We start from the raw sequence: 15114 nt of genomic DNA, 5'->3' as shown, positions 1-15114 counted from the left end.
TGCACCCTACACAGTTGCACCAGCCTTTTGGGTGCACAAGGCCTTGGTCTGGGTCCTGGATGTGAGGTCCTCCCTTCGTTTATGGATGCTCTTGTGGCAGCAGACTGCCACCCCTCCATGTTGATGGCAGCCATTATGTCTATGTCCTCCCAGATCTGCTTGTGTCCTTCATTGCTGCATAGCTTTGCTGGGTCAAAGAGGGCATCATAGTTCTCCAGGACCTGATCCACCAGGATGCCAACTTCCCTGGAGCTGAAGTTGGCAGCCCCCTGCCTCTCTGCTGTGGGGTTGCTGCTCTGTTCAGAGGAAGATGGTACAGACATGGCAACCCTTGAGGCAGGTGTGGGTGGGCAAAGTGATCCTGGAGATGGGCTGTGGAGCAGTGATGATGGAAGGGAGAGATGGGAGTCTGACACAGCAGCTGAGGTAGTCACAGGGTTGGACACAGGAGCACAGGCAATGGCAGGTCTGCAGGCACTCCCAATGCAGTGCAGGTTGGCAGCCAGCACTCACGCTGGACAGGCAGCAGCAGATGGCAAGGTGGGAGAGTGCGCAGATCAGGAGGAGGCAGGTAAACTGGCACAGTGGCAGGAGAGGATTTTCTTCTGTGTCTAGGTAACAAGGCAGCCAAAAACAGAGTTCTCTGCCACAAGAACACATCTCCATGAGGTCTCAGCAACTCAATGCATCATGAGTGAGTGTGAATACAGCCTCTGTGTCCATTTGTGAGGAAGCCCATCGACACCTCACTGCCATTGGGGTGCTGGTGCATGCCTCGTGTCACAGCTGGCCCTGGCCAATAAAGACCAGTCCTTTGCACTGCATGGATTGGAGCCACCACTACATCCACCAGCAGGTCAACTGCAGGATGGGGGGCCCAGCATACCCACGCATCCAGAACCACTGTACTCATGTGGATATTAACATGCACCCTCCCCTAACTGCCTCCAGGGTGGACTTTTTCCCGCAGTCCAGGATGGACATTTATTTTAATTTTTTTACATGATCGGTGTGGTGGGAATTTGTATTTTTATTACCTATTGATTTTTACTACCGCTTGATCGGCTTGGATCCTTTTTTCATGTTTTTCAATACCATGTCCAGGATGGAGGCATGTGTCCTTTTTACACCCAATCCCAGATGGACTCATTTTGTTTGTTTTTTCCCTGAGAGATGTGCTGTTGCCCTCTCAAAGGAATGATGAGTGCAGTAGTGGACATGCAGCCACATTGAAGATGGCATGTGCAGGTAACAATAGGTTGATGGGTTGATGGAATATTGACACATAAGTGCTGTATGCATAATTAGCGACGATGGCTATGAAATACAATGTCCCATGTTGTTGCAGTGATCCTGATTCATCTGGCAACTGCACTTTATGGGAGGTCCGCCCTGCACCATTTCACAGCCCTAGTCCCCATGCCCTCTGCCAGGCACTGGCCCTCCCATCACAAATTTGGAGGTACAGTTTCCGGTGGAGGTGATGTGGGAATCATATTAGGCCAGCTCTGTCAGCAGGTAAGGATGCGCACTGTCTCTTGTGTTATGTGTGTATTGCTGGTCACTACGGTCATTGCATGCACTCCACATAATTGCTAGCTGGGGGTGTATTCATTGAGTCACTGTAAATGTTACTGAAGATGTGTGTTCGTCCACATGCATGTGTGTGTATGTGCAATTCCACTTTGCTACATGTGCATTGTTTTGGAGGATGCATTTACATTGTTGACGTCAAAAATGTGAGGCATTGTGCAACAATTGTCATACTTTAGCCAATTGCAGTATTTCCCACATTGTGGATGTACATGCTAATTAACGACATGCATTCTCTGAGTACTATTTGTATTTTGGTTCTCCAACACCTGCATCACTGACCATGATGATGTCTCTTTACTGACACCCTTCTACTCCCACTGCCCCATGTTCCGATGGGCTATGCAGGTGTGCTCCCTGTCCACTGTACTCTTTGACCTGGGCCACTGCCCACTCCACTCGGTTATCGCCTCACATGATCTGCCATGCTACTATTCCACATGTGACGCACACGTCCATTGTTAGGTCTACACATCCTCGGCTGCTGCGCATTGTGGCGTTGCTTCTGGTGACACAGTTCTAGGAATTTGTGTACATTGATTCCACAGGACAGGTTTGTCACACTTGCTGCATGTAAGATTGTACAGATATGCACATGTGTTCCCCTGACGGACTGCTCCTGTGTTCCCCAATCAGGTCACTTGTTGTTAATTGTTCATTTCTGTATGCTCTCTACACCTGGATGTATTGCATGACTTGTTCATATTACTTGTTGATCTAAAACAGCACTGTGAGTGACTGCCCAGTGAGTGTGCACATTGTGTCCCCATGCATGCGGTGCATCATCCACTCCCCACAACTTGTGTTCATCTGTTGTCCCTGTAGGTGTTGCCTGTGCACCTTGGGATCTATGCACACTTACTGGGACTGTCTTGCATAGGGTGTGTGGTATATTGAAGGGAGGGTGTGCAGCTGCATATTGTCCAGAGGTCCATTTACAGTGGTGTCCAACCAGAGGGGTTGGTGGTTGGTGCAGGGTATGGGTATGTGGTTGTAGGCAGTTCTTTGCAGGGATGCTGCAGACATGGGTGTCTTTCTGCTTTGCATGCCATGGTGGGCTATGCATGTTGTTTCTTTGATGTGAAGCTTGTGATTGACATTTCACAGGTGGCTTTGCTTTTTCAGTCTGCCCTTCTCCATCACCCACTAGTGTACCTCCTCGCCCACTACATGTGCTACTTTTCCATGCATGTTCCTCCCAGGCTCTCTGACCAGGCTGCTTTTTTTACAAGTGTCCATGTCTCTGTCTTCGGCCGTTCGCCACCTTCCATCTGCCCATAACCACTGTGATGTCAGACATGTACATCTTTATCTCTCCACCAGCCAGTCTCCTCATCGCACCACCTTTCACCTATCTCTCTCTCTCTCTCTCTCTCTCTCTCTCTCTCTCTCTCTCTCTCTCTCTCTCTCTCTCTCTCTCTCTCTCTCCATGCACTCCACTGCTCTGCATTCATCACTCTGTGTCCTGTCTCCTTCTTGCCCTCTGTCATCCTTCTCATCAGCTACCACACTTGTACTTCAACTCCCAGGACATCTCCTCCTCAGGTGTTGTCCATTTCCACCCCGCATCCATGGTTGACCCAAATGCACACATGAGACCTGACCGCTGGAGTGCAGAACGTGTATGCCTGCAATCAATGTCCCCACTTGGGCCCACATCCCAGAGCTGAGTGACACCTGTCTCCAGGGTGCATGTTGTGCTGTGATTATAATTTGTTTGCTTTGCTGCCATTGATTTATCTGTGGGTCAGTTTTGCAGTTGTGATGTTGATGGTTGCTTTTGTTTGGTTGTTTGTACTTCCAGATGTTGACACCGGGTGGTTCATACCCATTTCCTTGTACCCTACGGAGTTGTCATGGTTGTCCAGTATCTATACATTGATGCAATGAATGTCTTTCTGGGGTTTAAAATGCTGTATCAGGTGGGATGCAGTGTATGCGAGCCAGGTGGGTACCTTGTGCAGGTAAGTCAAAGGCACTCAGGATGGCACTTCTAGTGTCATTGGTGGCAGGGAGTCTGGCACACTTTGGGGTTATTTGTGTTTTCCTTGTACTGAGGTGCGCTCTTCCAGCTTCATGGGTGCATGTGACACATGGTGATGGTAGGCTGGTGTATCTGTGCATGCTGTTTTATCAAGACAATAAGGGTAGCAGTGGTTGCAGGGTGATTATAGTGAGGGATGCTGTCACTGTAGGCGTTTATTGGTGAGTTGTCATGAGGGTGGCAGGTCCGGCAGTATGTGTGCTGGGCCACATGGTGATGGGAGTGATGGGAGTGTTTCCTTGCAGTTTTTGCGAGTGTCTTGCCTGCCCCGTGGCATCCCGTTCACTGAGCTTTTGAAGTAATTTCTACCCACGCAGGCAGTCTACTCCCGGTCCTTCTGCCCCTTCTTGGGATCCTGTCCTGAGACAAATCCACAGACAGCATAGTATTGAGGGCCATTTGGGGGATGCCATGTTCACCACAAACACCAGGCACATGCCATTGGCCAGGTGTTGTTGTTTGTCATGGTGAACATGTACCATGCACGGTATACCAGCATATTTTTTAAGCCTGTTGACAGCTGCTCAGTGCATCTCAAGGCTCCTTTCAGTTCCTATCGCATTGGTCCTCCTTCAATCCAGTCCCTGTGAAGTCTGCCTTTCCTTGCTCTTGCTTGTTGCTTGCCCCCTTTTGTGTGGCAAAGTCGTTAGCCTCAGTTTATAAAAAGAAATTATTATTATTATTATGTATATTGTATTTGGTTAATAAATAAAGATTTACAATTCACATACAAAAAACAATTCAATTCACATAAATAAGACACAATCAATCAATTATTTACAGATAATAACATTGAACAAGCAGAGGAAAAGCAGAAGTAAATAAATAAGAAAATCAAACATCAATTCATTTAGCAGCATGTTTAATTTAATTGCGGCGATCATGACTCATGTTTTTATAGAAAGCAAATTAGGTTTTATTGAGCCTCGAACGGGGTCAGGATTAATAAAAAATAACAACCCCATTTCATTACACATCTTTCCAGAGACATATCCCCATCAATTAACATACCGATTGCGGGGAATAAGTGGCCCTAAAGATCAATGACAAGCTCCCTAATTAGCATTAAAGGATAGTTACATAATTTCCATGCTTTTCATAAATGCCGATACTGCCAACCCTTCTCGGGGAAACTGGATATTCAAGCAGCGGGGCCATAAGAATTTGTTAATCACTGTAGAATCTAACATTTGAAATCTGTCCATGTATTTCTTTCTCAGAGGCCCCAGGGACTTACACTCAAGCAACAAATGTCTCATTGTTTCCATAGTGGAGTTACAAAACCGACAAAAGTATTTCTCCACTGTAAAAAGATTTCTCATCAATTGGATCTCTCTTGTAGGAAGTAGATTCCACTGTAACCTCATCAAAATATTCCTATAGTTCATATTTGGAAACAGAATGAAAATTGGAAGGAGCATCCCTCGTCTTTTATGTTCATTTGATAAATTATCCATTGACAGATAAGCATGGAAGGAGTCAGTTGTTTCGCACCAGTCATGATCTAACAAGGTTCTTTTCACTCTAGTTCGATGCTTTAGGAGACAATCACTATCACTTGCTATACCGTTGAGGATAGCTTTACATCTCCCACCGAATTCAGCTATGTAGTTAGGAGCCACCAAGGCTCCAGTTCCCCCTGGTAATGACTGGCTCAAGGCCTCATAGATCGTTCCAGGGATTGGAGATATCAATTTTGCATACAAAACCAACAGACCCCATTCAATTCTAGCCTTGAGTGATGAAATACACAGGTCATATCTTATAAATGCCTCCTGGGATTGCATTCGGAACACTCAAGGTTTTGCGCCGCAACCTGGCCTCTATCTGATCCAGAATTATGTACATTGAAGGTCCAAAGAGCTCCAAACCATGGGTAGGTTTAGGGACGATTTTGCCCTTATAGAATAATAGGGCCGGTCTTAGAGAAAATTGCCCATATTTACTGTTTACCATCACCAATTGGTTTTGGAGCATGGTTGCCTTTTGGAGTGTGATCTCTTGAGATTGCCGTAATCCTGGGTTGGCACAGAAATGAAACCCAAATAAGTGAAACTAGGAGTGGCTATGATTGGAGTATTTCCCAAGGACGATACATCCACATTTTTGAGTTTCCTTTCCCGGGACAACGCTAATTTCCTGGTTATCTCCAGATGAATGATTAGCCCATTTTCCTTGGCAAATGCAGCAAAGGCAGATAAGAGTCTATGTAGGCCTACCTTTGAGTTATCCAGGAGAAGGGAATCATCTGCGTAGGGCAGGCAAGAAATGTTGCATTTGCCCACGCTTGGAGTAATCAAGCCTGCTTTATCTAAGTGTTACCCAGATTCTGACGTGTATTGGTTGTAGAGCCAAGGTGCCAAAACACAACTTTGTCTAAGAGCTGAAGATGTATTAATCTCCCCAGAGAGATCCCCTTCTCTGTTTAACCCAATCCGCACACTTGAGTTCTCATATAAACTCATCAGTAGACGTAGCAGACAATCAAGTAGCCCCCAATTAGCCAGTTTAGACTAAAGGCAATTCCGATCTACCAAGTCAAAAGCGACCGAGAGGTCAATAGAGGCCAAGATTGTACAACCCCATGCTGTTTCCTGGATACTTCGCAGCAAGAGGCCATTGACATTAGTAGTGTGACCTCTACGGAACCCAGTTTGGAGTTTATTTAACGCATGCCTATTTTTTGACCATTCGTCAAGATGTTGGAGGAGTAGAGTCACAAAGATTTTACAGTCGGCATCAATCAGCAAGATCGGACATTCATTTTTTGGCTCAGCCCTAATGTCCCTTTTAAATATTGGCACTACAATTGCCGAACTCCAGCTGGCATTAGCCCTGTGTCACGATTATTTCCAAACTGCAGAAAAAGGGCACTAGCCCATTTTACTGGGTATGCGTTAAAGGTGTTGTTAGTTAGTGCATTAGGCCCCGGGGCCCTCGATTTCTTGCAATCTTTTAGGCGATTAGGAATTACTACTCTATATAATTCGAAATGCCATAGATGATCAAAGGTCGGAATCCTCAGGACTGAGATACCACCATCATTGTTCTCATGGCCCTTGCCATACATAGCCTTAAAAGAGTCCACTCAATGAGATTCCGAAACAGGATTAATCTGGACCGTGTTAGTAATAGGATCGTTATTCTGCATCAAAGACCAAAACGACCCAATGTGTGCTGCAATTAAAATGGACAGCTTTACCTCTGCAACTCATTACAGCAACAGACCCTTCATGAATTTACAGTAATTTTTATATGCTTGCTTGATTTTTTAGTCACGCTTAATTTATACTCTAAATTCATCGAAAAAGCAGCATTAGGCCATCTAATATCCTTTCTCATCTTAGCTTTGGCCCTTGCGACCTCATCGTTATGGATATGGGCCGGTCTCTTAATGTTCATATCTTTTGGGGTGCAATTCTTTTCCACCCACTTCACCAAAATGCCAATAGTAACTTCAAAATTATTAAAATTGAAAACTTCAATTTTCCATTCTGATGACTGTGTCTTCATAACGGTATGTAGTTTTGAATTTAAGGCCTCAATATTTCTATTCAACCAACGGATAGCCAGGCCCGAAGCGTTAGTTCTCAGCTGCAAAAGATGCGAGCGTCTCCTGTAGGAGATACTGATGTTAACACTAGCTTCCAGGATGCCATGTTCACTCCAATCCTTTTTCAGAACTGAGAAAGAAGTACAATTGTTTAGCAAGCATTCATCAGTGAATATGTAGTCCAGTGTCGAGGCACAGGTCATTCTAAACCAGGTGCACATCCTGTACCCAGCAACGAAGTCGGCCCCACTCAACAGGAGGAGCCCCAACGCTTCAAGGGCCATGCACCAGCTCCTACCCATTTGTGATTTTAAGTTCTGTGGGAACATATCAGATGACATTTCTAATAACTCCTTTCCAGAAAATCGCACAGAGAATTCAGGTCCGCAGCCACAATCACTCTCCCCTCAAGATTAGAGTTTGACCTATTAGAAATACACTCAGAGATCGTATACAAAAACGATTTTAAATCAGCATTCCCATTATGCCAGTTTATATTAACTAACAGCAATTTAAAGATTGAATTCTTTGCTATGAGGGATACCACCATAGCACCAAAGGGGAATCCATCCAAGGCAGTGGTTGTCATTCCAAGGGCGGACTCCACCGCAATCAAGAGTCCCCCCAAGGCACGACCCCTCTGCTAGTCCTGGCCAACTGAGAAAAGTCTGGAATCCATCAAAGAACAAGTCCTCAGTTAACCAGGTCTCCTGTAGGCAGAGGAAGGTAGTTGCTTTTAGAAACTCAACAACAATAGCATTAGTGAAAAGGCGGTGACCGCCCCTTGTATTCCAAGATTTAATACATAGTAAAATGTTTTTCTCTGAAGTTGGACCATACTGTTCTTCACTATAGGTCAAATTTCCTCCAGAGAGTTGACGTGAGTGAAGGCCATCCAGAGTGTAGTTACCATCTCGAATGGGAGCTAAGTTCCCCTTAGTGCCAGACTCCTGTGAAGAATATGGAATAGGAAAACGAGAATTTCCTTGTTGGTCTACAGGGACCCCTTCCTGTTGATGAACCGAACATACAGATTAGCAAATTTTACTTTGATCGCTTTAGGTGATGAAGTTACAGAACACTTAGGTGCTGAACCTTCAGAAGGACCCTCCTGGTTGCCCTTTGGCCCCTGGATAAGGGATTAATTGGTTAAGTCAATAATCACTGTTCCCCCTGTAGTTGCAGGCATTGGACCAACACTCTCCTAACGCCTCAAAGCCACACAAGGCTGCACAGCCTGGTTGGCACCCACCATTAAATCTGTTTCCAGTAGGCCTGGTGGGGAGTCAAATTTAGTGGCGCCGTGGCCTCAAAGACGAGGATCTGGCTGAAGGCACAAGCCTGGGGCACAGAGGTTCAATATATTGTTGACCTCCGCCAACAGCAGCAAAGTAGATTTGAGTTTGCTCCAAATATTATCGTATAATGAATTTAGGACCATATTCAGAGCTGATACCGTTGGATGAGTCAGTCGGATCCTTTAATCGACCTCCCGTAGAGTATGGTGCATTGCCGCCTGTTCAGTATTTTCAGTATTTTCAAGGAGGTCCACGCCATTGATGACGATTCAGCCCTTAGCGGAGCGTGCCCATCAGGATAATTTGTGATAGAATATTTGTCGATGAAATTGGTGAGGTCAATAGGTGAGCCAAGATTTGATGCATCACAAATCTGCTGGATGACGCTACCCAAATCGCAGCTGTAAAGTCTGGCCGGTGGCCTGGCTCTGGGTTGTGATCCATTGCCAGGTCAGCATATTCAATGATACTGAAGTCAGTAAAATCTTTCAGGCCGGTCACAGGTAGCTGGCTATTCACAATGGAATGGTCCAACATTGCCATGCCTTTTACTCGAGCCACAGACTTGAGTTCAGTACTTTATCCAATAGATTTAACACAATAACGGTCCATGAAGCTTTGGCAGGCAATAGGGGAACATGGGGGTAGTCGGTCTGGAGCTTTAGGCTCAACTCCTTTCTTTTGCCCATTAACTTGTACCCCCAAGTTTTTGCCTTTGCCCTTGCCATTAGCCGCAGCCCCCTCCCCTTTGTGGTGGTCATGCAGTGGGAGAATAAGTTGCCCCTGTTTCTGCCACTGTCCATGGCCAATGGACGGGGCTCGCATTGTTAGGTCTTCACAGGGGGGCTGGCTTTTAAGACCTGCTCTCATGGTGTTGGAATTGGGCGAACAGAGATAAAGATAAACTGCAAAAGGAAGGGACAAATGTGTAAATTAGGTCCATCTATTCAAAAGACTTTGTAGACAGCATAAGCCAAGATCAAAGGGAAAAATGCCCTGCAGTCTCTTGGTCGTTGCTCCCTGGAGGTAAGTCACACAGCACCAAGGTCAAAGGGTCAGCAGCCCCACAGTCTCTTGGTCGTTGGCTTCTCTGAATTCCTTAAAAAAAACAAAAAACTTCAGAACTCCAGATGCCAAGTCATTCAGAAGGCAAATTGGCAACAGTTCCTTTGGAAAAAAAAAGAAAAAAGAAAAAAAGAAAGCAAGCACAACACTCACTCATCGAAGTAGACAAAGAAAGCCACTGAATTCCAAAAGAAAGATATAAAACCAAGAAAGAACACCTCCGTCCTTCAGTCAGCCGCCTGCAGACTGCCACTTACATGTCCACTTTGCGGCCCGCTTCGTGGGAAATGATGTTTAAAAGAAAAAGCTGATGCAGGGTCCGGGCAGAAGCAACAAGCATAGAGACACTTGTAGCAATAGAGGACGCAGGAGGCAGACTGCAGACTGCATCCATTTCCTACTTGGCCTCTGTTTCTCATTCCTTTCTCATGTCTGCTTGTCTCTTTCATGCTAGTTGCCTCTGTGCCCTGCATTCCTCTATGACTGCTGCCTCTGTGAACAGCTGCCTTCTGCCGGATCCTGTCTTCAATGCGATTGCTGATATGTTTGCATCCCATCATCTTGGGCTTTACATCACTGGCTCCCCTGCCAGTGTTTAACTGCACTGCCTGCTGCCATGTTAATCAGGGCATGTTATTTTGTGGCACTGGAATAACTTCCAAGGAGATCCTGCTTTTCCAACCTCTCAGTGTTCTCTTTTTGGGAGTCCTCTCAGTATCATACTGACTCTGGCCAGATAAATGTGTTCACAATGTCCCATTACCATGACAAGGGGTAAGTGGTACCTGGTCCTTCACTGCATGGCACTCAGGGGGGCAGGCAGTGTAGGTGTTGTGGGTGGGTAAGGTGTCACTGTGTGGGTTATTTTCATTGCATTGGCATGAGGTGGGGGATCTGGCTGCATGGGGGCAGGGACACGTGGTGATGAGTGGCTGGTGAGTTTGTGTTTGCATTTGTTGCATGGCACACAGGGGGGCACGTATTGCAGTATTATTGGGTGCATGGATGTGTTGCCTGCCCTGACCTTGTGTTGTTTTTCTCTTCAGAGGCACTCTGCTGGGGGAAGATGGTTGCTGTGATTGAAGGGGGATGTTGCTTTTGTATGCGTGTACAGGACACTTCATCAGAGTTGGTTGGTTGGCAGGCCTACAGAGCTGGACATCCGTGCATTCCTGGGTACAGCTGGTGCAGGCTTACAAGGTAAAAGGTGTGAGGTGAGATATGCATCTTTATTGCAGTGCACTTGCCTTTCTCAAAGTCTGCATGACTATTTTGATGTGAATGTGTATTGTGAGCATACTTGTTGTGAGGGAATGTGTTGACCACTTGACCTGTATATTGTTGTGGAAAACGCATAAGGGTTCCAGGCCACACCTCACTCATTACCATTTTGCACTGTGCCTTCCTACTTGTGTTCTCATATATGTAGCTTGGGGTATATGTTCAGAATAGTGGTTGGTGTCCACTTGACTGTGGTCAGGGATTTTGTTACTTGTGTTGTCCTCTTTTGGGTGTACTACATGGACATTGTTGGTTCCAGTTTCTATGACTGTGTTGGTGATTTGTGCACAGTCCTACAGATATGGGGTGTATCGGTCACTTTCACTCCCTAAAGATGGGCACATGCTCACGTAAAATTATAATAGGGAATAAAAATACTTCCAACTAAAAAATCTGAAAAAGACATGTGGAATCGTGTGCCATGGCTTTCACCCTCACAGCGACATGGATATGTTTGGCCCAGTAGTGTACAACAGGTGTACCACAGGTGTACAATACTATTTTAAATACCTAATTGGAAGTGTTAAACATGAATCATTTGGTGGGCATATCTGCCTAGGTGCAAAGGAATGTATGTTACCAGATAAATTCAGTTTTACTGTTAAAACATATTTTTACTCGCTATAGAATTTCTCTCATTGCGAATTGGACTTACATTTTTACTCCCAACTTTAATTAATAGGAGTAACATACTCCCACTTACGACTCTTATCAGGAACACTTTGTGCATTTTCTTTTATGTCTAATGGATGCACACAATTCTTCAAGTGTTGTCATGGGCAGGGAGGATAGGTCCCATTTCATCACTGAATGGCACCTGGTATGTGGCCTCACTGTGTGTGCTCCACAGGAGCAGGTTTTTAGGTGAAGTATGTTTGCACCAGCTGGGTGCATCCAACCTCTCCACATGTCCTTTGGCCAACCAAGGGAAAGGGTGGTGCCTGTGGCTGAGGGCGGTGTCCCACCTGCATTTCCACTGGTATGCCACGCCGTGTGGTGACATTGTGCAGTACACATGCTGTCACTATGATTTTACAGACTACTGGTGGGGCATATAGCAAAACCCCACCAGAGTGGTCAAGGGAGTGGAAACGGGACTTCAACACCCCAAATCTGTGCTCCACCATGGCCCTGCTGGCTACATGTGGTGAATTGTACTGTATCTCATCTGATGTGGCAGGATTCCGGTATGGCGTTATCATGAACGGAGATAGCAGGTAGCCACTGTCCCCTGAAAATGTGCACATGGTTGTTATTGGCATTTATTATCATGGCCTGTTGTTCAGTATGTCACATGCATGCATGTGCGTGACAGTTCATACTCATCAATGAGCCAATTGTTGCCATATTTTTCAGATGCTAGAGCCCAGTGGAGTGGTGACTGGCGGTAGATGTAGCTATCATGCATTCTGCCAGGGAAATTGGCATACAGTTCCATGATCAGTCCATTGGCGTCACAGACCTGCACTTTAATGAAATTGAGGTATATGTGCTCCATCAATCAGGGGGCGTAGTGCAACATGTGTACAGTCAATTGCACCTAGTACATGTGAAATGTGTGCTACTGCATATAACTCCTGGCACACTCGCTGCCTTTCCTCCAGTGTTCTGGGCTTATATTTGTGCCTGCACACACAAGCATGTGCTATTATGCAGGCCAATACCTGAATGAGACAGCAGTATTGTGTGGCCTGCGATATCCCACTGACAATGGCTGTGGTACTCTGGAAGGAGCCAGAAGCCAAGAAATGTAGTGCAGTCAGCACTTTTCAAAGGGGGGTAAGGGTCTGGGAGCAGATGGTGGGTGATGGTAGGTCTAGGATGACATGGGGAAGGGACCGGTATCTAGCAAACACCTGGTCATCAGACATCCCAAACAGCGTGATGCGTTGTGCGGAAATCCATGCCCTGGGCATCCTCCTTCTCCTTCTGTGGCCATGTACCATAGCTCCTGCTATTGCAGGGTTCATCATAGCTGTCCAACGTTACTTTGGTGTGCTTTGCATGCTTCATACACATTGGATTGTTTGCGTGTTCACCTTTACGGCTGCTATCATGTGGTGGATGGCTCACAGGATTTGCGTGTGACTTTTCCTGATGCAAGGTTGTGCGTTGAAATCCATGAATTTGGTTGGTTTTGCAGTGGAATGGTTGTGCGATTGCTTAAGGGTGGACAGTCTCTCAACACACCCACATGTTCCCTTGTTCTTCCTCATTCTTCATGTTCCACCCCCTATTTGGGTATCTGCATAGGTGCTCGACCGCTCGCAGAGAAGTGCCGGGCCTGCACAAAGTCCTGTGAAGCCAGGAACAGTCCTGCAAAGTTGATTCCATGAATCGATGATGGCACACAAAGTCCTGATTCACCCCACAGTAAATTCCATGAATCAGGGCCTAATGTGCTTTGAAAATATAGAGATTTAATCAAACTATGTTATACAATCAACTAATCAGAAAACACTAGAAAGAAATAACACTATAAGAAAAAGAAACACAGAGAATGGCAACCTTTATGAAAGGGCACTCTGGGTAGACGATCAGGGGTGTTCAGTCAAAAGATTGGCAACAATTGCAATGTTCAAGGATGGGTCTTTGAAGAACAAGTTAAAGAAAGGGTGCTTAGAAGAGTGTGGAGTGAACTAGTATTTTACTTTAAATGAAATAAAAAAACTTGGTTTAGGAAGACTGCTCGGGGACCCCTCTTTCTACATCAAACTGCCACATGCATGGATGCACATGAGTGCATGCATGGGCTGACATGTGCATTAGAGCTGAAAGAGAGAAGTTGTGGGCAGCTCAGGTAAGTGTGTGTGTGTGTGCTTGTCCGATTGTGTGTCTGTATGTCTGTATGTGTGAGGAGGGGGAATGTTTGTGGTGGGGAAGGGAGGGGATGAGGAGCAGGTTACCACAGGAAAGTCCTGTTCATCTGTGAACGTTATCCAAGAGGGATGAGTGATGGTCCACACTATCTCATCACTTCTCCCCAGATAGGAGCCCTTTTCTGTGAGGTTAGGGAGGTGAGCCCGCTACACAACATTTCCCCTAGGGGTGGTGGTAAGTGGGACCTCACACGTAGACTCCCCTCTTGGGGATAAGAACTACCATTTCATCAAGAAATGCCCTAAACCCCACTACGAAGAACCACTAAGACCATCAAACCTTCCAGAGAACCATCCTAAACAAGTTGCTGTTTGTTATTGTAATGTCATACCGAATAACCAACAGAAAGACAAGCATACTGAGATGAAGAAGAGTATAGAGTATGCCAGTAATGAAGATTACTCAGTGGTTGGTAGCCAACCATACTGAGATGAAGAGGATCGAGAGAGTAACCAAGAATGCTCAAGCAAGAGAGACAAATGACTACAGTTCTACACTGGGGATGCACCAGCACTTCCCAATAAAAAGGAAAGAAGGACCGACGTACAGTGTTGGTGGAACCCAGAATCTTCAAACCTGGAGAGCGAGAAAAACCTAGAGAGTCTGGAAGGTCCTTGGTCGAGAGGCCACTGGCAAGCGATAAGGGAAGGAAACACAGAGAGGGCAGGGAACCTATCCGTGTATTCCCAAGAAGGAAAGTCAAGACGGTGGTATGACCCAGAGGGGTTGGACCGGATGGTCCTTAAACGACACTGAGACTGCTGTGGAAGGGGATCCGTGGAGCCATGTACGGGAGCAGGAAGAAAGAAGAGACGCTAGAAGCCAATCCGGCAGAACAAAGGTAATGGGAGTGCTGGAAGACCTGGGAGGGTAGAAGAGCAGGTTAAAGAAAGTGAAGAGTACCAAGGGACTCACCATACTTGTCCCAATGGTTTTGAATACCTTAAAGAAAGTGAAGAGTAACAAGCAACTCATCATTCTCGTCCCAGTGGTTGTGAATACCGTAAAGAAAGTGAAGAGAAGAGAGGGACTCACTAAACCCATTCCAGTGAGTGGGAACATCGGAAAGATAGCAAATAATCCCTTGAGATATAATTCATTCAGCCCAGAGAGTGGTCAAAAATCCCACCAAGGATATAAAGTAAGAAAGAGGTTCTGTAAAATTCCCAAAGGAATACAGGTCAAACCCTTATCTTGGTAAAACAAGGTAGTGTTTTAAGAATGACAGGGGAAACCCAGGAGGTGCAAGAGCCCCCTTAAAGAACTAAAGTAACTGGTTCATGTAATCACAAATAACTATTTGAAGATAGAATATGAAGGTTAGATAAGGCTGTCCAGGAAAATAGAGTTATTCTCCTGGACCTCTTTTTCTGTTCATATTTGATTAGTGGTAGGGTCAG

This window comes from Ambystoma mexicanum, chromosome 5q (genome assembly GCF_040938575.1).
Source record: "Ambystoma mexicanum isolate Mex_15411 chromosome 5q, UKY_AmexF1_1, whole genome shotgun sequence".
Lineage (NCBI taxonomy): Eukaryota > Metazoa > Chordata > Amphibia > Caudata > Ambystomatidae > Ambystoma > Ambystoma mexicanum.
This window is presented reverse-complemented; position numbering follows the sequence as displayed.